Consider the following 22,546-nt stretch of genomic DNA (forward strand, 5'->3'; position numbering starts at 1 on the left):
ACCTTTGCGCTGCCAGTTATTCTGCTTCCATTGTTTCAGCCATCCCCACAAAAGCATTTGCTGCCATCCATGAGTCAGTATAGAGTCAGAGTACTGGCCACTTTTCTCGCTCAACCATGTCCAAGGCCAGCTGGATGTCTCTTACCTCAGCAAACTGACTCAATTTATCTTCTCCCTCAACTGCTTCTCTGACTTGTCTTGTGGGACTCCACACAGCAGCCTTCCACTTATGACAGTATCCTATGAGGCAGCAGGACCCATCAGTAAACAGGGTATGCTGGTTTTCATCTTCTGATTGTTGATTATATGGTGGGGCTTCAGTAGCACATGTTACCGCTTCTTCTGGTGGCCTTATAAAGTTTTTGCCTTCTGCCAATCAGCGATCACTTCTAAGATTCCAGGACAATTGAGATTTCCTATTTGGGCCCACTGTGTGCTTAAGGTAATCCATTTACTCCGGGTAGCATCAGTGGCATGATGAGTAGATGGAACTTTACCCTTGAACATCCAACTCAGCACCAGTAGTTGTGGTGCCAGGAGAAGCTGTGCTTCAGTCCCAATCACTTCTGAAGCATCTCTAACTCCTTCATACGCTGCCAGTATTTCTTTATCAGTGGGAATATAGTTGGCTTCAGAGCCTTTGTAGCCTCGGCTGCAGAAGCCTAGGCAGTCGACCTTGGGTCTCCCCTGGTACTCACTGCCACAAGCTCCAGGTAGGACCATTATCCCCAGTGCAGTATAAAGCATATTTTTAGTGTCCTGTCCTCTTCAGACTGTACCAAGTGATATTGCATGTGCAATTTTTTTTTTGATCTGTTCAAAGGCTTGTTGTTGTAAGAGAAACAGTTTTGACTGGGGCCCTGAACAAATGACTTCATATAGAGGTTTCACAATCTGACTGTAGCCGTGAATATGCATTCGCCAGAAACCCACAATGCCTAAGAACACTTGTGTCTCCTTCTTGTTCCTTGGTGGAGACATGGCTGTTACTCTATTAATCACGTCTACCAGGATCTGGCGACGTTCATCTTGGCATTTGACTCCCAAAAACTGGATCTCTTGTGTAGGTCCCTTGACCTTGCCTTTTTTAATGACACAACCAGCTTCTAGAAAAATATGAATTATTTTCTCCCCTTTCTCAAAAACTTCTGCTGTGTTCCCCCATACAACATCAATGTATTACAGATGCTCAGGAGCTGCACCCTTTTCCAGTGCAGACTGTATCAGTCCATGGCAAATCATGGGACTGTGTTTCCACCCCTGGGGCAATCGATTCCAGGTGTACTGGACACCCCTCCAGGTGAAAGCAAACTACGGCCTGCACTCCACCACCAAAGGAATAGAGAAGAATGCATTAGCAATGTCGATAGTGGCATACCACCTCACTGCCTTCAATTCCAGTTCATACTGAAGTTCTAACATGTCTGGCATAGCAGCACTCAGCGATGGCACTACTTCATTCAGTCCACGATAGTCCACTATCAGTCTCCACTCTCTGCTGGACTTCCACATTGGCCATACAGGACTGTTAAAGGGTGAGCGTGCTTTGCTGATCACGCCTTGGTTCTCGAGTTGTTGGATCAGCTCACAAACAGGGATCAGGGAGTCTCTATTTGTACAATATTGTCACTGGTGCACTGTTTCAGTGGCAATAGGCACCTTTTGTTCCTCAACCCTTAGTAACCCCACAACAGAATAGTCCTCCGATAAACTGAGCAAGGTAGACAGTGGTTTGATTTCCTCTGTCTCCACTGCTGCTACACCAAATGCCCATCTGTAATCTTCTGGGTCCTTGAAGTACCCTCTCTTGAGATAATCCACTCCCAAAATACATAGGGCATCTGGGCCAGTCACAATAAGATGCTTCTTCCAGTCACATCCAGTCAAGCTAATATCTGCTTCTACTACTGTCAACTCTTGTGAACCTCTCCTTACTCCAGACATGTAAGTGGAGTCTGTTCCTTGGTAGTTTGATGGTATCAAGGTGCATTGTGCATCTATATCGACTAATGCCTTATGTTTTTGTAGTTCTAATGTGCCAGGCCATCGAACCCACACAGTCTAATAGACACAGTTGTCCTTGTCCTCCCCCTGGCTGGAGGCAGGGCCCCTCTACTTCTGAGCAGAGCATCAATCATTAGTATTTGTACACAAGCAACTTGCACAGATCACTCATCACCATCACCTGTATGCCTTAAATTCAGATCTGAAACCCATCTATATCATCTGGTGGGCGCTTCTCTGGAAACTGGTGCAGCATTCCTCCTGACAGGGCCCCTTTTCATGGTATTTTTACCCTTTAGTTCATTGACTCGTGCCCGCAGTATTGCAGTAGGTTTTCTGTCCCACCTTCTCATGTCTTCATGGTTCCACAAAAAAAGAACCACAGGGAGCCTTGTGGGGTGTGTTGCTTCTCCTGAGTAGGCCTCACAGGAAGATTCATTTTTCTAACAGCTGAAACAGGCATTGGTTTGGATAGAGAGTGGACTTCGTCCTCTAGGTGAGTCAACCTTTCCAACACTTTACCAAGACATTCTGTGGAATTTCCCGATGTCTGTTCAACAGTAGAGATACCAGCACGCAGGGAGGCAGTGAGGTTATCTGCATACTGTCACAACCTGTCATCCATCTCACCGACTGTTGGTGCCTTATCATCCCTCCAGCTGAGTAATGCCAATATGTTGGCATAGGAGGGTGGTGCACTCAGAGCCCACTTGTGCTACACGAGTCTAGTAAGCTTAAGGTCATATGGATCTATTGGCATCTGTGGGTTGTCCAGGTCAGAAATGATGAGCTCAGGCACAGCGCGCTCTCTCTCAGGTAGCTCGTGCCCTTCTCAATGATTGTCCACTTGCTTGGCCAGTACACGACATCATCTCTAAAGGGATACCTGTTGCGAACACTTAACAGGAGTCGCCTCCAGAGATAATGAGAATATTCCACTCTTCCAAGGCCTCTGTAATACCAGTTTCCTTTGTCATTGGTCCCAGCTGTTTGGCCTCTCTGCCATTCAAGTTTACTCTGTTAGCTCCATTGTCCCAGCATTGGAACAGCCAGGTAACTAGTGGCTCTCCATCATGCCAGACATAATCCTTGCTGATATCTCTCAATTCTGCCAGACAGGGATTGTGTTGTAACTTCATCTGCTCAAGATGATCCTGCAGGACCTGCTATATTCCTGTATTTGGTCTTCTCTACTGGGGCAATTGGAACTATTCAAATTCCTTGGTCCGCTGCATCACGGGTCACTGGGGTCTGAGTAGCTGTACCACACCCTCCTTTATACCAGTATTTTTCTCCAAATGTAAAGATATTTAAGAGAACTGATGAGTATGGTATTGGAAAGACGTCATGGGTGTTGCTCGCCCATTACCAGTTCATAGAGATCAGAGATTGGCATGATTACAAAATAATTTATGATGCTGTAAGCAACTGCTAGAGTACTCAGCAGTGCCACACTTTTACACCTATGCCCAAAAGTGACCAGCCTCAAAAATCCAATAACAAACATAAGTAGAGCCATTCAGAGCTGCAAAAGTAACTCTAAGATCAAAAATCCAAGAAGTCCACCAAGTGCAAAGACCAACATCATGATTGAATCCGTCACAACCTGTTGAAACTTCAACCCTTGTAAGGGTTTACAACTCTCCTGGATAAACTATTTAAGTTATGCCCCAAACAAATGTTGGGTGCCAAATTGGCTGTCTACATTTAGCCTGTACCCAGGGCTAAATGTAACAGTTGGTCTATCACCCAATGACCCCTCACCAGTCAGGAAGGTGAATCAGGAAAAAGGAGAGAGCACCTGCAGGTGGAAGTACAACAGATTTCACAGAATCACAGAATGTTAGGGGTTGGAAGGGACCTCAAAAGATCATCTACTCCAACACCCTGCCAGAGCAGGACCGCATAGAGTAGGTCACCCAGGAACACATCCAGGTGGGTTTTGAAAGTCTCCAGAGAAGGAGACTCCACAACCTCTCTAGGCAGCCTGTTCCAGTGCTTTGTCACCCTCACAGTGAAAAAGTTTTTCCTTATGTTAGTGTGAAACCTCCTATGCTCCAGCTTGCACCCGTTGCCCCTTGTCTTGTCATTGGCCATCACCGAGAAGAGCCCAGCTCCATCCTCCTGATGCTCACCCTTTACATATTTATAAACATTACTGAGGTCACCCCTCAGTCTCCTCTTCTCCAAGCTAAAGAGACCCACCTCATTCAGCCTATCATAAGGGATTTAATGAAACCACCACCAGTACAAACAGAAAATACTTAGCCAAATGGAGCCGGAGCCGGAGCAGGAGCAGGAGCAGCCTCACAAGAGCTCACTCTCCTCAGTAAACCTCCTGCCTTTATAATGACCATGACATTATGGTATGGGCTAAACCTGTAGCTAACTCAGGTCAGCTGCCCTGGCTGACTTGAGCCTGCCTAGCATGGCTGTCTGGTGATTCTATCCCAGCCAAACCAGGACAATATGGATGTGTGTATATATAAATATGTGTATATGTATGCATGCGTGTATAACTACTTGTATATATACATAGTGTATATGTAGGTGCTGCCAACCCCCCTGCCTTCATCTATCGGTTGGCTTCTGACATCACTGAATAACTTGGTAATGTGAACACAGACACAGGGCGAATATTTGCAGACCAAGGTTTTAAGCCTGCTAGAATGAGATCTTTGTTAGCTTTGGAAATAAATACTTTCTTTTGTAGCCACATGCCTAAATATATCTAACACTGCATTAAGAAGATGACAGCCTTTATAAAAGAGCTAATTGGTTAAGTTGTCCGTATAAATCTGGCCAGATTTATAATACTCTAGTCACTTTGAGGGGATGGGTGATTTATGGTGAATGGGGAAGTAACATCATTATTTCCCCATTTTCATCAATCACCATGGCAAAGGGTGTGTGAGCAGCTATTGTGCTTGTGGTAGCAAATTTTCAGCTTTGCAAGGCTGCCCAAAGGCGATGGAACAGGGGAAGAAGATGGTGGCTCCTAGCTCACATCATCCCTTCTGCTTTAATTACAATAATACCTCTTTTACAATAGCACTGTGAACAGCGACTCTCTCTCTTCTGTGACAACATTTCAGCCACACTGAGCTAAAAAAGAAATGTATCTCTTTTAACGGGACCATAAGTAGCTTTGGATGTATAACGCCTCTATAAAACTGCTTGGCAACATGATTTATTGGAGCAGGATCAGTGGTAAAAGTGACTTCTCTGACAGTAATGGATGAAACACTTCCAGCACAGCTACTCTGTCTCTGCTTGGTGCCTATGCCAACAGCAGGCTGGTTTTGTCAGCTCATTCATAATCTCTGCTTTGCTTTCAGCAGAATCTGTTGCACAAGACAGGTTTCAGCCATGGCAGATGCTTTTTTTCTAGTCCTCTGTAGGAACTGCTGCAGAAGATGGGTCAGTGCAAATGCTGCTTGATTCCTAAGGTGCTGTCTATCTAATTCCACATCCAGACCCTATGCTTACGTGAGAGTTGGGTACATGCTGTTCCCCTACCCCTCACTGCTGTCCACCCCCCAGTTTCCATGATGAGACATTTGAGTGAATGGGGTGGAAGGAACCGCACTGCTTTTAGACTGAGTCTGAGTTCTGGCTGATCAGCAGCCCAAGGTCCTGGGGCAGCCTCAGATCTATCTTTTGTGCAGTCCTGATGAGAAGACTGAGTTGAGAAACCTGAATTTCGGGTGCAGATTTTTTAAAAGTACAAATGGAACTGAAAGATCACAGAAAAAGGGAACCAGAAATAGGTTCCACATTAACATAAGGAAAAACTTTTTCACTGTGAGGGTGACAGAGCACTGGAACAGGCTGCCCAGAGAGGTTGTGGAGTCTCCTTCTCTGGAGACATTCAAAACTTGCCTGGACGTGTTCCTGGGTGACCTACTCTAGGTGGTCCTGCTCTGGCAGGGACATTGGACTAGATGATGTTTTGAGGTCCCTTCCATCCCTAACATTCTGTAATTCTATACTTCTGTGATGCTGTGATTTTGTGAAACCACATCCTGAAAGATACCACCAGGATTTAGGTGCTTCAGTGTCTTTGAGGATCAGGATTCTCATGTGTGCAGATCAACTCACTGCCATGTACCAAGCACATGATAAGACTCCTGTTTTACATCCCCTGCAGCCTGGCCTGCGGTGTGGACTCACCAGCACCATGGCCCTTCTTCCCCTCTGGGATCCCACGAGCTGATGCATCTGGACATTGTAAGCTGTGAGCCTCTCGCCCACCCTTTGTGGGACAAGAAGCAGCAGAGATGCTCTGGAGCTACGAGGCCATAGAGAGACAGCTGGTGTGGAGAAGCAGTTCCTCAGCCATGCACTGCAGTGCCCTGACCTGCATTGTGACTCAGGTGACAGTGTGGTGTGGGGTGTGCAATGTGACATTAGCAGTGTGACTTGATACTGGGGCTCCTTGTGGTGGGACAGCCGAGCCCATGCCTGTGCTATGTGGGCAGCTGCACCACCCACCCTACCCATGCCTGGACTCGGAAGCTAAGTGGGTTTGGGGCTAAGTGAGGTGTGTGTTGGGGAAGTGTCTTCAGCACATACTTAAGTTATCCCAAGAGAAAACAGTGAAACATTGCCATGGCAACGATTCTCCCTTGAGTATTTTTCCAGAGTTTTCCAATCTCATTCAATTTTTTTATACCCTTTGTTTAATTTAAGGCCTTTCCTAATTGGAGTCCAAAGAAACAATTGAAGCACCTTCTGCTATTAGACAAAAAGTTCAGTCACCTTCCCACAAGTACAAAATCAACAGAATTGAATGCTTCTGTGAATAAGAGAGGGGTGGATATGAAATTTGAAATGCATCATACTCAGACAAACAAAACAAATGAAACCTTTCGACCCAAAGCAAAGCATTGCAATAAAAGGTAGTGTACACCATGACAATTTTGGGCACACTTTCGCTGGCAGATCTTTCTAGCTGTTTAATCACTGATTGCAGAGTTTCTCAATCCTCTTTATGACTCAGCCTTGCAAAGGAACATCTTTCCGAATCAACATGTGCTGGCTCATTGAAATCTCTTTCATGAGCTTCAGTGTTATTTAGCCAGGATACTTTGAAGGAGGTGGTTACCGCAGTCGTGTTTATTTGGGGTAATAGGTTCATGTAAAACCGTGCCTCTCATTCTCCAATGCCTTGCTTCTACCTGCACAACAATACTCATGTGTGGCAAATGCAAGCTGGAGGGGGAGGAAAAATCCTGTGGAGGTGTAGGAGGGAGAATGTTGATGCCCTGGTTGTGCTGTCTCAGGGGAGGGTGGTGTGAGGGTGGGTCAGCTGGACATAGCACTTGGGTGCTCCATAAATCATGCACTGGCCTTTGCCTTCGCAGATACTGGAAGGGGAAATTGCCAAACCCCTTCCAATAGGGCTTATGCAGCATAGTTAAACACAGAAGAGAAATCAGAGAAGCCTCCAAGCTTCTTCAGCCCTGCTTTGAGCCAAACTATTTCTCCTCCCTACCGCAGGGCCCAGGGAACAAAGATCTCCCTGGAAATCCCCAGCATGACTCTCCCCCAGCTGCGTTGCCATCTGCTTTGCACGATACTTTGGTATACGCCTTTGTGGAGAGCAGTGCTCTTCCTCTGAGGACATCCTCTGTTCTGCTTCCCAGGAGGGGCAAAATCCTGAGCCAAGAGCAGCTGAGACCACTCTGACCACCACTCCCTGCCCCGGGGAGGGGGGAAATAGAAACGCTGATTTTATGAGATACTGTGTCTTGGGAATCTGGCCTAAAACACCCTGCAGTTGGGAGCCTGCCCAGCCGATTCCAAAACGATGAAAGCAGTTTTGCAGGTTTTGGAGTGCTTGCTTGATCTGAATGGGGAAACAGGGTCTGAAGCAGACAGAGCTGGAAAAAATGGGTACGGTTTCAGGTGCACAGGGTGCCTACGAGTGGTTTTGTTTCTCCCAGGTGTATTTGTTGGTCTGACTGTGTGTGAACCCCTGTGTAGCTTCACATCTCACCCCTCCTGTCTCCCTGGGCATGGTGGTGGCACTGCTCACCTTTGGAGCAGGCAGTGCCCTGTTCCTCGCTTTACTCCTCAGATGCATGCTCCAGGTATGGTCGGTATCGGCTTTTTAATAGTCGCACAGAAAATCTTTCTGGATCCAGGAATGAAGGCCAGATCTTGAACCAGGGGAGATGTTCAGCTGGAGACAGGTCTCCGCAGAGCTGGTTTGTTCACAGGCAGCATGAGTTAATTTATTTTACATTGCGATGGTGCTATTTCTGAACAAGAGAGAGAAAGGAAAGTTTTTTCTGTAGCGTATGATTTAGGTTTTAGATTAAAAAAAAATATATATTTTGAATGGGAGCCCAGAATGCACAGAATGTAACAAAAATTGCATAGATACAGACAGGGATTTTTGTTTCACCTTTCAAGTTATGCCTGCTCCTGATGCTAAGGTACTAGCAATTGAAAAGGCCTTGGATGTTTTCCATACGTGAAAATAACAATCCTGAAGAAACACTGGAGGCAGCTGCTTCCAAATAACTCTACAGAAAGCAACAAAATACGACCAAGCACACCAGGGAGATGAGGAAACTGTCCTGGGAACTGCCACCCAGCCAGAGACTTTCCTGGTGACTGCAGCTCCCTGTGCTGGGAGATGCAGCAAGGGGATGAAAGGGAGCTCCCCAGACAGTCCTGATGCAAAGATAAACACAATTGTTTTCCAAAATGTTTGATCCTATAATCCACGAATCCATTTATCATAAATAGCCATTCAACAGCCCACTGTTATGACAAACTCTTTTGGAACGAATCCATCTAAAGAGTTATGACAAGCTAAAAGTGATGTCTATTCCCATGGCTATAGACAGAGAGCTGCTACTCAGCAACAAATGTACCACCAAGTGGCATAAAAATAGCCCCTTTGGAATTATTCAGTGTTTGGGACTTGTCATTTCATAGGGGTAAAAATGGATCTATTTTGGCACAAAATATGCATAATATGTATTCATAGCTTTATAAATAGCATTTATAAAATTATGTGTATAATTTTATCTTAAATTGATGCTGAGCAAACAGACAAAACAATCAACAAGAACTTCGCACACAAGTTTTGTTTTGAGGAGAAATCTTGGTTGCTCGTAACATTTTAGATAACTGTAAGACTTTTGCCTTAGAAATGCAGATGTCAAAAGAGACCTTTCTCCCCTCTCCCCTGCTTCCTTTCTTTCGTTAACACTGCTTTAGGGAAAAAAATTGAAATTACTGCCACCATGGCAAATATGATGACTGTAAGCCAAAGAAGCAGCCTGGGCCAAAGTTGTCACCCCACACAAATTAATTCCACAGCATTAGCTATTCTGTAGGCGAGAGGTTTCCAAATACAGGGCTTTATATCACTTGGGGTCCCAGCTTTTGGGAGTGGAGTCACAAATGTGATGGAAATCCAGCTCCTGAAATGGTGCCCTGAGCCAGAAATGAAGTCAGTAGCTGGGATGTAACTTGAATTGGAGCATTTGGGGACCATGATCTTCGGCTTCCTCTCTTGTTATTCTGCTTCTTTTCATCTCACTTGCCCTTGTAGCACTGGTGTGGGGACAAAGCATTTGTACTGGTGGGTGACGGATATGAAGCCTCATTGGAGGCTCCTGGGCATCTTTCCTTTCCCACTTACTGGCTCTGCTGAAAGGGAGCAGATATAATGTGAAGGCTTTACTGCTGCTGTGTCACAGGCTTTCCTGTCTGCTCTCTCCCCTCTGGAGCCTGCCTGCAGGCTGAGGGTCCTTCTTATCTCTAAAGATGCTCAGTCACATCCTGTAGGGGCCAAAGCCCTAGGGAAGAGTAGGAGCTAGAGGTGGGGAAGGTGATATCTGGTGAAAAAATACGGCAACATTGGAGCGATAATGCAGCAGAATCAATGTAAGGCCTTGTAGGAGAGGATGATGATTTTGTTTGACAACAGAACTGATTTCGTTCACTCACACTCACATATCCATACATAAGCAGCTGGATGCCAGCATCCAAGTGGTAGTGTACTCTGGGTCAGGTTACTACAGCCATCACTGGTAGTCCTGACTGGGGACTACCCTCCAGAGGAGTGGCCCACTGCCTGTCGGGAAGTGCAGGGTGGACAACTGGATGCGTGTGCTGGAGGATGCCACCCCCACACAACATCATGCCTTGGAGCTGTGTTTGTGTTTATGGAGTCTCAAGACACAGTGCCTGAGCAGACAGTGTTGTCCTGTCGTGATCAAAGGGGATAAGGCAGTTTCAAAACAGGACTTAGCAACTGAGAGAGGAGAATAAAATGGGCTTCCCAGAACAGTGCATTAGCACAAGACAGCAACTTCACTGAAGTTCTGAGATTCAAATTGTAATGCTTTTCCATAGAACTCAGCACTAAAAAAATCTTTTTAATGAAATACAATATTTTTCTTTTTAAAAAAGACTTAGAATACTACATTTAAAAAAAAAAAAAAGTTTTTCCATTTTTTTTCATATGATTTTACAAAAGTCAATATATATTTTCTGGGGAAAATTACATCTCTCTTACCATTTTACTGAAACTATCAAATGGTTTCCAGGATAATTTTCCAATAGCACTAGGGTTTGTTAAAGAAGCTTCTTCACCCTAGGTATCCTGTAGCAGAGTCTCAGGCTTTAAGTCCAATAAGGTAATTTGTTTGAGTGGTATAGCAGTAGAAACAGCTTGAGCTGGGTGCCTCTGCAGAGGGAGGCAAGAACAAAGAAATACCTGGGCAATTATACCTTTAGAATCTATATTCCCCACCCCTCTCATGATAGCTCTGACCAGTAGTAATATTCGGACCTAGGGTCTTCCCATTCCTCATTGGGTCCCTTCATTGTGTCTAGGTAGTCTGTTTCTTATCTCTAAGTTTGCAGCTTCTGCTGACGAGTGTAGCGGCCTTTCTTAGTTCCTTATCTTCCGTCTTGAACTGGCTCTGGGACCTCCTTTTCCTTAACTAGGTACAAGTTCATCATATCTAAGTGAAAGTTCATGGCTTGTGGCCTAAGGCTTCAGCACATTTAGCTGCTAATGCTAAGTAAGTTATGTTAATATCCTTTATTTCTTCACAGGTTCACATTTCTACTTCTTGAGGGGTCAGCGAGGTTTCAGTCAGAGAAATCAAGGGATAAATAAAAATGTCAGAATTGTGCTTTGATGTTTTCCCACCTCTTGCTAAAGCAAGAAATATTGTTTGTTAATGTGATAAAAAGGAGTGAGGCTAGCAGGAGATTTATGCCCTCCTGGAGACATGGTGTGCTATCTCTCCTCCAAGTTCTCTCATGTTATTTCCATGGCAACTCCATATAATGATAACTCCCACTGATTTTCTTCTTTTATCTGTTATTTTGGTCCCAGATAGTGATGGAGCTGAGGCATACATTTCTTTCACACCATTTGATGCCCATCGACAACCAAAGTAAATAATATCCTCATTCTTCAGACACTTAGGAAGTGCAGTTAGTTCACGGCACTTTCGGGAATTCACCTGCAGAGCTGGACAGAGCTGAGACAGGAAAATCAGTGCTACAGATGTTCAGATGAAGCTACAAAGGATGAACGCTCACTGTCAGCACGAGGTGACAGGATTACATCCTAGTCCTGTCTTTCTCCTTCCCTTGGCCAAGGTACCAGCTGGAGGCTAAGTAGGGGGCCATGGTGTAATGGGAGGATGGATGGTTTGGGTGCAGGGAGCTGCGTCTCAGCTATCCTGACCACAGAGACAGGAGGTCTCTCTGCCTGACTGGGACATACTCCCATCCCCCCTGCTGTCTGTTCATGCTTGCAGATCTGGTCCAGCTCACGAGACAAGGATCAGGAGCTTCTCCCAGGCAGAGCTGCAGCCAGAGAAACCCTTGACCAAGTGCCTCTAACTCATGACTTCCTCCCTCTTACGAAATCTCTGCAGCAAGATGCTGCTGGCTGATTTTACATAGCAGAAGTGACAGACGTGCAGCTAGTTCTGAGAAACCTGTGCTTTCTTCATCTAGTTAATAGGACAGGATAAGGTAAATTGTCAGGACTGGGGCAGAGAGTCTGCAGGGAGCCTGGAGTCCAGCTGCCAGCGTGGGCTGCACCCAGCTTCTGTACGTGGGCTGAAATTCAGTCAGTGCCAGGGAAGACAGGACAGTCTGAATGTGTCCTATCCCAAACATCCGCTTATTTCTTACCCTGAGAGCAGCCAGGTGTTTTGGCTCTCCTCATTTCTTCCTACAGAGATCGCCACTTAAGCACATGATCAATGCTAGCTGAAAGGGCACCCTTCTTCAGGAAGGGGCCTTAAGGTGCACTGACTTACACCTGATCGTAGTGCCCCTTCTGAATAAGGCTGCTGCTCAGAAGAGCTGTCCTACTCTGTTTAGTCCTCTCTGTCCTGTGAATCAGCTGTTGGTAGAGCTTTGCTGTGGCTCAGGATATTTTAACAGATAGAGAGGCTAATTATGTAAGAAGTTACTCAGTTCTTTGCAAGCAGAGAGATTTGCAAGGACAGGAGCATGTCAAGGCTCGATGCTCCTCTCCTATCAGACTAGTCACAGCAACTGCATGGAGCAGTGGGGAAGATGGCACTGCACCCACAGGGACCATGTCTGATGGCTGAAATCACTTGGGATTTGTGTTTGCCCCTGGAGAGGCGAGCCAAGAGGAGACCCACAATCTCCGTGCCCAGCTCCCCACCAGTCTGCTGGGTCCCTCTTCCTTCCTACCTTTACAAAGAGTTCAGGACAGTTTCGGGTCTAGGATCTTTTGCTGCTTAGCTTCACCTCATCGACACGAAATGACAAAAATTAATCCTAAGGAAAATGGAAAAGGAGCCAGAAACTCCGTGCTGTGATTAGCCCCTGCTCCCAGGTTAGACGATGCACTTGCTGGTTGGGACTGCTGTCCATCACTGCCATGGTAACGATGAGCTACCAGCTCAGCTTTGGACCCAGCCTGTTTGTGTGTGAGATGGTCTGTGTTTGCAGGAGCTGGTACGGCTCTGCCTCCAGCTCCCCTGCAGTCACCTCTGAGTCAAGCCAGGGGACTGCAGGCACATGCGATTATCCAGATATCACCTTCATTACAGGGAGAGGAAGTAGAACACAGGAGTTTGAGTATATGCCTGGAAGCAGTCCAGGTTTGAATTTCTTCTCTGAGTGACACAGGGCAACTCACCTGGGCGTGTGGGTGAGCAGTCACCTAGGCATGGTGGAAATCTGCGCTTGACCTTGTGCCCTGAATGTAGGGAACGGCATTTCCCCATTGTGCTGGCATGATGGAAAAAGAAGCACGTGAAAGGTCTCCTGTAGGAGTCTTAGCAATTCAGTAGGCACATCAAAAACGAAATAGGAGAATTACTAAATACCAGATCTGAGGTCACCAGTACATTTTCAAGTCCAGCACCTTGTCCACATGTATTATGATGATCCCATTAATCACAAACATTTCCCCATCACCTAGGGCAGCATTGGGGTTGAAGCAGTGTGGTTAAACGCAGCAGCAAATCTCTGCCAAGAGGAACGCCACAAAGGCACATTTCTAAACTCCTTGTGTAAAATGTTTCCAAAGTTCATGTTTTTTTGTTTCTTAGGATGTTGCTAAGACACATATAACCATAAAAATTATTCTTTCCAGCCTTAGACATACAGATACCTCTAAAGTGAGAACTAAAGCCAAAGAAACTTTTGTCATTGATTTTACCAGCAAGAATTTAACATTTTTGTCCCAGATTCTCGCTTCAAATGTATCATCATGATTCTATTAATTTCAGTGCGATCATTGTGTGCACAGTTGGAGGCAGAGCATGGCCCAAAAGCTGATTACATTTGAAGAGTGCACTATGAAAGAGAAATCAGGCAAGACACTATCAAGGGTTTCATCTCTTCGGGATCCTGTGAAGGAGCATACTGCTTCTTTCAGCATTTCCTCATCCATTCAACATAGACAAAGTTGATTCCTCTATTAGAGATTACCACCAGACAATAAAGACAAATGATATTCAAAAAAAGAAAAGATGCATAATGAAACTTCAGACAGAGGACTTCCCCTCCTCCTACCCCACTTGTCTCCAGGATTTGGAAAGAATCACTTGTAGCTAGAGCCAGGGCCTCGGTAAATCTGGCTTCAGGACTCCTCCTGCCCGATGAAAAATGTGATAGCCATCAAGGCAGGAAGCGCTGATCTGGTGTGAACTCACTCGAACACCTTGAATAAGTTAAAAATTGTTCACGATCTACGTTCGTGAGTTCTGGGTAACTCAGCAGAAACGAGACTGTGTGTCCACGGTGGATGCAGATTCCACAGTGCCCCCTCCTGGTTACTGAAGATCCCGATGTCACGGTAAAACGGGCGGTTCCAGATTTCAGGTCCTCACACGGGACAGGTTTTAGTTCGTTTTCAAAGATCACATGCTAAAGCATAGCGGGTGGCAGAGCCAGTCTCCTCCTAGGACAGGAGCACGGCAGCAGGGAGGGTGACACTAGCGCTGCAGCACTGCAAGAGCTGCAGCGGCAGCTCCCAGGTCATTGGAAGCAGTGATATAACTTCCCCAGTCCTTCCAGCAGACTAGCAGCTGTGGAGAACTGAACATACCCTTGCCCACCAGACTCCTATCTCACAACCCAGTAGTTTGCCATGCTGCCAGAAACTCACAGATAGGTCTGTTGTGCAGGAAAAGCCTCATGCTTTCATATTGCATGTAGAACACCCAGTAGAGCCAGGTAGATAAATCTGTGAATTTTCTATCCTTTCTCCTTCAAATCAGCACACACATCCTTGTGTCAGTGACTACATTTGCTTGTGAAGTGAGCTGCACTTAAGAGCTGGGCATTTGATCCTGACCCTGCCAAGGTCTCATTTCACACAGATCATTTGCCATCTTAAACCCAAAATTCTGGATGTAGCAACACAACCTTGATATATAGTGATGATGGTGGTGATGGGTAAGGAGGAGAAGGAACATAAACATGTCATGTTATCTACCTGTGGCTCCTTGCAGTGTTATCTACCCACTGCTTCCCTGTGTAATAAAATTGTCTTGCCCATGTTGCTACCAGATATCACTGGTTCTGCCACTGGGGATCTCCTGTCCTGCTGACTGACACAGTCCCATCTGGGCAGGCCCAGGAACTTGGTGGCCTCCATCTGGGAGGCTGGACAGGATGGGGAGTGGAGCTGATGAGCTATAATCTGCCTGGACAGCTGGGCTGCAAGAGCATGCCTGCTTGACTGTTTGCTGCCCTAACCCCAGTGACTGTCTTCTGCCGCCTTGTGAAGCACCAGGAACCTGTGGCCCAAGGTGTGGGAACTGACTTAGCCTCCTTGCCCATAGACACCCCAGCAGAGCTGGGCAGGAGGCTCTCCAGGCAGCCATTTCTCCCCAGCAGCTGAAATGCAGCCAGGAAGAGGTTAGTTGAAATCCACCCAAACTGCGCCTAAAATAAAATGAGTTCAGAGACAAGCTTTTTGTATCGCTGTATAAAACAAGCTGAACGTCACAGTGGAAAAGCTTCCAATTTAGGCTGGAAAGTTTCGGTTTGGTGTGGGTTTTTGTGGTTTGTTTTTTCGGGGTTTTTTTTGTGGGTTTTTTTTTTGTTGTTTGTTTTTAATTGGAACATGCTGAGTCAAATGAATCAGTTCACGGGAGCAAAATTGCAAATTTACCAAAGTTCAATGAATCATCATGAAAGAAGTTTGGGGTTTTTTTATGGTTTTAATATTAAAGCTTTAATGAGATACAGGGTTTTCTGGATTTTTGGGGAGTCCAGCGTGTTTTGCTCTGACCCCAGGGTGGTGCAGACGCCCCGGGCCGCGGCAGGAGCAGCGCCTCCCCCCCCCCCCCCCCCCCCGCCCCCCAACGCCGCCCGCCGGGGCGAGGCGCGGAGGCGGCGGCCGCAGCCCGGCACAGGAGGCGCTGGGCTCCGCGGGGCAAGGGCGCCACCCAGCGGCCGCGGGCGGAACGGCAGGAGGAGCCGCCCCGGCGGGCTTAAATCCTCCCGGCAGCGCTGCCAGCTCTTTCCCTCTCACCGACTTTCTTGGCGTTGCCTCCGCTTCCTTTGCGGAACCAGAAACCTGAAAACAGCCTCCTCCCTGGTTTTTGAGGGGGTTGCTTTTACTCCTGCCAGAACTAGGCCCATGGGACATGGCCCACTGGTCTGGAGACCGTCAGGGGTACCGGGCAGCTGCTGAAAGCATCCCGGAGCCTGCGTGCCTCGCTGCCTTCTTGGCACCAGATTCAGGTGGCTGAATTGGGGGCTGAGGGTCACGGCCAGCTCCTTCCAGGCAGACAGGTGGTGAGGGAGGGTGGTTCGGCACTGCTAAAGCCAGCGTGCCTGCAGGAACGGCATGCCTCTTTACTCTGATTATAGAGGGGTCCTAGGATGACTAAGTGACACTCAGCAATACCGAGGTGCCTAATTTCTGAGATTTAAATATGTGTTCGTTCAGTCTGTCAAAACCAGTAAAGAGCTGATTTGCAGGAAAATGTGCTTTCTTACAGCACTGAGCAAGGAGCTGCACCAGAGTCAAGGATGCTACCCAGGTCTCTTTCTTCCCATGACTATAGATCTCACCCAAAATTTTCAGCACTTCACACTCCTGCTCCAGCATTTGAGCCTCACTGTAGACTATTTGTGGAGGGAAATAGCAGACAGCGCCATATGTTGGAGACATGGCATTCTATTTCAGCTCTTGACTAATTCGTTAGAGAACAAGATGCCCATTTTGTAAGCCACAGCCTTTGCTTTCTCCTCAAATGCACCTATCACTGGTTTGAGGAGACAAATTCCTCAGCCAGGTGGAGTCCTGGCTGACTCCAAAGGTAGATCCAGATAAGATCAGCCTGGCCAGCCAGGAGGGCAGCTCCTCTTCCACGCCTGGCACTTCAAAAAGCCTTTTGCAGAAAACGGCACTCCTATCTAGCACGGTGCTTCACTCGTCACCATAGCAAAGGCAAAGCAAACACCAGTTTCCCTAGAAACTGCAGGTGGCAAGGCATGTCGACTTTAAGGAATGGAAAGGATCCCAGGTAGGACAGTCCTTGGTGCAGAAGGATATGTGTGGTGCAGGTAGGGAGAGGGGACAGGAAAGTCCCAGACACAGAGGGACAAGGGTGGCTGGAGTGAGTCAGGGACCCCCGGGAGAGACTCCCACAGCCACTGTTTTGCAACACTCAGTGCAGCGGCAAAGACTGCCTTAGGGCAGAGGGGGGCGAGTCCCCGTGTTTAAGTGGCCTGGTAAGGACACAGATTCATCGAGCACAGCTGATCAACAACAGCTCACCAACCCCAGCCTGGGTGGAGAGGTGCAGACCAGCAGGTATCCAAGGGCTGGTCTTGCTGTCACCGAGACACACCTCCACTTTGCATTCAGAGCCCCCAGAAAACAGGCAAATGCTGGCAGGGGCCCTTGGACTTCCTTCCCCAGGGCTCCCTGCTGGGAGAGGTGGTTGCTGCTGCAGCCCTCAGTTTATGAGTGGCCTTGGGTGCTGTTTCTGGCTTCTGCCAGAAACCACATGCCTTAGACATGGAACCTCAGGACTGTTCAGTTCCTTCTATTTATAACCACATAAGTTCCTTCAGGGAAAAAGGGGTAACTGGTGCTGGGAAAAATCAACCTGAAGAAGGTATTGCCCAGCAGTGCACACTTGTGGCAATGTGCGTCAACCACATACCAGGCTGCATGAATAAGGGTGAAATCAGCAAAGTGATGGAAGTGGTTATTTGCCTTTATTTAGCACTTCTGAGGCTGTATCTGGAGTACTGTGACTTGTTTGGGTCTCTCACTGCAACAGAGCTTGATCAAGAGGAACAAGTCCAGCAGGGGGGTCACTGAAATGGTTTGGGGCTGCTTGGAGCCTGTCACCAGGAGGAGAGACTGAGGGACCTACTCAGACATGAGAAGAAGGGCTAAGGGGGATCCAGCTGCTCTTGTCTATTAAGTAAATGGATGCTATAGAGAAGATTGGACCAGACTTTTCTTAGAGGTGCACAGTGAAAGAAGAAGGAGTGACAAAAAAGTTGCAATAAGAGAAATTCTGATTAGAGTCAACAAAATCCTGATGAAAGCAATCAGCCAACATCACAGGGGCACCAAAAAGCTGTGGGATTTCCACCTTTGGAGATATTCAGACTGGATAAGGCCCTGACAATCTGGTCTAGCTCTGAGGTGAGCCCTGTTCAGGGCAGAAGCTGGACTAGACCTCTCCAGAGGTCCCATCTGACTGAAAATTTTGCATGACTATAATTTTGCTAAACCTACTAAAACGCAGGAGAGAGCTGGAAACAAAGAGGAACCCTGTGGCTTCTCAGAACCACAGGCTCCCTGTGTGTGCAGGAGCTTACATTTGGAAGGGAGCATGGGGAAGAATAAAGCAAGAGGCATCCCACATGTTACCCACACGACCTACACAGTGGCAGCTTTTAGAGCTCATGTTTGTCTTTAAGACACTGCAAAGCCAGTCCCTCCCTGGGGAGTGTGTGTATTGAGGAAAGCAGTGTAAGCTAAGCAATCCACCTGGATGGTGGAAATGTAGGGGGGTTGATGCTCTGATGCTGCCACTTGCTCCTCCGGATCTTGGTCCCCTCTAGGTGCTGGTCACAGGCTGTAGTGCAGCTACTTGGGGTGGCTGAAGGAGACTCTGTTCCCATCTGTTCACCTTGCTTGTAGTAGAGATAGGAAAATGGGAGGTGTTTCTGCTCTTCAGCTACCTCTATTTCTGGTCCAGCGTGATGAGATACACTGAAACCTACATGTAGGATGTGTATGCAAGAAGGTGACTGTGATCACGAGGGACTAGACACAGCATCTGTACCACCAGCCTTGCTGTGGGGATGGTCAGATTTGGTGAAGGAGCACCACGTACACTTGGAAAAACAGTTGCCACATGCGAGTTGTGGTCTTGTGATTCTGTTCCTTGGGTAGCAGATCTGATTAAAGTGATCCCCTAGCACCACGAGCCTGCAGAGAGTGGGTGCACAAGGCTGTGCCAGCCTCCCCACTAGCCCCAATTACTCAGACACAGCCTCGAGTCGTTGTCTGACACTGCTTTGTATTGAATACTGAAACAGAGAGGGGATCCGATGGCAGCAGAGGGGACTTTTAAGGGAGGGAGGGAGAGGTGGCTGCCAGTGACCCATCACTCATATGGAGCAAGCAAGAGGGGATGCAGCTTTTCAACATTTGCTTCAGAAAAGGCTGGTGGGCACAAGGGGTGCCCCACACCTACAAAGGGCTTACAAGGCATCGTGGGTTCTCTATCTCATGTAGCTGCCTCCTGCCACTCCAGGAGACCAATGCTTGGTTTCTTGGTCCATGGTCAGCCTGGCAGGCGTGGGAGCTGGGTATGCTCCCCAACACTCTGCCTCCAGAGCTGGAATGAGGAGGCAACCCAACTGCAACCCCACTGGCTGGCAGCATGCTCCTCCCTGCCTACAACCAGTCCCCAGCCATCTCCTGCCCTAGCTGAGGGAGGGGGACTCATTTACCACCCCTGTGTCACAGCAAGGGCTCCAGGGTTTGTGGGGAGAGGGTAAATCCCTCCCAAAGAAATACCTGGTTTGGGAAGGGTAGCACTGGCACCGGCTGCCAAAAGAGGAGCTTTTTTCGCAAGCCAGGGAGCATTTGAGAAGTGAACGCAGCAAGGTGCTTCCCTGTCCCAGGCCCAGGCACCAAGCCTGGCTGGACACGTGGAGCCCTACAGCCCTGGCAAGCCTGTAGGATGATGACCCTGAAGGTCTTGAGTCTGAGCAGTGTATCTGCCCTTCTTTGCCCTTTTCCCATGACATCCCTGACCTGAAGTTCAGCTGAGTTTATCCCGCCTCCCAGTAATCTCATCTGCTTTCATAACCCAGGTGTACTCTGTGCCAACCTTTTTCTGGTATGTACATTGCTGGTGCTCTGATCTCCTTAGGCAGGGAGAGGAGGTAACAGAAACCAGAGGGCTCTGAAGGCAGTGGACCTGCAGCCTCCACCACCAAGGGAGACCTTTGCAGGAGAGAGGGTAGGGAGAAGCCTTACTGGGTTTGCTGCCCTTTCAGTGGGCAGGTTTTAAGAAAAAACAGCGCAAGGATCAGACAACCTTCCTACCTCCTCCACTCACTTGTTCCTTTTGGGTCTAGCTTCTCTGGCCCCACCAGTTTAGGATTTCCCTGGGATGTGTGCATGTGTGTGACTAAGAGGCCGACCCTGGTTTAAGCCCAGTTTTAAGGAAAGAGGAAACTGATGCTTTCCTAAAAGCCTCTCCTGAGGTGTGAGAAACCTGCAGAGCAGCACCTTCCCTTTCCCACCAGCACCAAGTTCCACAGAAATTTGTATTTAATTTGGCATTTAAATCAGTCCTCATCCAAAGCTGCCTTAATATTGAACAAGTGCAAAATAACTCTTGGCAGATTAGTATTCGTGTCATTACAGAGGTTTAAAAAAATTACTCTAAAAGGCACTGTAAATCCATGGAAGGAGATTTTCACTCTCTGCTGAGCAGCATGCACAGTAACAACCAAGTAATCAAGAAAATCACCATGCCCTCAATCGATGGGAGTGCATATGGTGTCTCTCATCTCTCCTAGTTCTGCTGCCTCTGGGACCAAGGTGCATTTGGGAGGCACTTTCTGGTCTGTGGCAGTAAGTGAAGGAGTTGGTAAGTGTCTGGGATGTGGAAAACAGACATCGCAAGAGCACACTTTGCTCTTATTTCTCCTGGTAGCCTGTCCCTTTGCTCCACTAGACTCCAGAAGCAGGGGAGCTGGCTGTGTTTTAATATATTTTAGCCTCCTCGTGGGACATACTCTAGCTACATTTAAGCCATCAGTGGCACCACATTAGCTTGAAAACTGAACTTCTTGAAAGTGTGGTATTCTTTAAAGCGCATACCTCCTACCTTCCGTCTGCAAGTCAACAACTTGCATCATGGTTTCACATACGCCCTTCCCAATCTGCTCCCCAATGTTACATTAGTATCCTTGAGTTTTCTCTCCCATCCTCTGTGTTACACGTGTGGAACTGTGTAAGTGGAGGGGAGAGGAGGAGGGGAAGGTAAGCATTGTTTCTACCTCAAATTTGCTAGAAACAAGCAAGATGTCCTGTGACGCATTTCGAACCAATGCCTCGAAGGGCTCTTTCTCATGCCAAGGGATTCAGAAGACCCAAATGTCCCTGTGTTGCCCTTCAGGGCTGGTAGGCAGAGTGAGGAAGGCCTGGCCTGGAATATTCTAGACAGTGCCTGAGGAAGGGGGTTTGCTTGTCAGGAGCATACAGATATGTGGTAGCATAACATGCCATGAAAAAACTCATGGGAAAGGAAACCTCTAAAATGGGACATTACAGCCTTGTATCATCAGGGTTTTTTTAAAAAAAAAATTATTAGTATTATTAGCATCAGCATCATCAGCATTATTTTACTTTGGCATTGTTTCTACTTTCAAATAAAAATATTACATGTGTTCAGAACATCAGAAAGACATGTTACAAGCTGAATTAAATACCTACAAGCTCCTTTCTTATCCTTAATTATGCAAGTACCCAGCAAGACACAAGTGAATAAATACAAGAATACAGATGCAGCAGACACAGACACATGCAGTGATGAAAAGATCACATCCTTCCTCCTGCATTTGCTTGCTGTGGCTTGAGTTTATATTTCTTCATTTCTTAAGCACTTCTAATATTCAATCAGTTTTCTTTATTCAAGAAATGTAGCAAGGAGAAGCTACTAACCCTCTTCTGCACCCTCAAGCAGCTGATCTCTGGTTCACAGTGACAGCTTCAAAGAAGCTAGCATCTCTTTGCCATTTTCCCACCAGCTGCAGTCTCCCAGGTGGCCCACTCCAACCCAATGAGAGTTGTTGCTGTCACCCCACCAGCCATTAGAGGAAGCACATTCCCGAGGAAGAACACTAATCTCTTGTAGTCAGGCTGTTTGTGTTTTTATTAGTTAAATATTTCACATATAAAGTACCAAATAAATATATAGCTGTGTCAGACACCAGTGTACCATACACACCCACTTGGAGAGCTCTATGTATTTATACATGAAATATCATGGAAAGCTATTTACTAAATGCAAAGCGGGCTACAGAATGATTCAACTCTGCAGACTCATTGCTCATTGCCAGGGTGCAGTCCACACAGCACACACACGCGCACATGCACGCACACACATGCACATGCTCATTCTCACTCACTCCTGGGAAGAAAGGTGTTTGCCCTTTGTAACCCAGCTGCTTAGGAAATGTTCGTGTTAATGCCACAGACACACTCGGGAGGAGGCAGAACTCCAAGGTGCATGGGATTAAATCCCACTAGGGTATTGCAAGCAGCTGCATGGAAACGGTTTTGTCTACAGGGATCCACAGCCTGGGGTGTTGAGGTGGGTGTTGAGGGTGGGAGGGATTTCTGGGTTGGGCAGGCACCCTGGTGAGCTCAGCTGGGGCATGTGGTCAGGAGTCAGAGCTAGGAGGGAGACTGTTGCTAGAGTGCAAACCAGAAAATGTGCCAGAGTAAATAGGTGTAGACGTTTTTATGTCTTTAAATTTTTTTCCCCTTCTCCACCAT

The sequence above is a fragment of the Leptosomus discolor genome, chromosome 1 (assembly GCF_034619465.1).
Source record: "Leptosomus discolor isolate bLepDis1 chromosome 1, bLepDis1.hap2, whole genome shotgun sequence".
Lineage (NCBI taxonomy): Eukaryota > Metazoa > Chordata > Aves > Leptosomiformes > Leptosomidae > Leptosomus > Leptosomus discolor.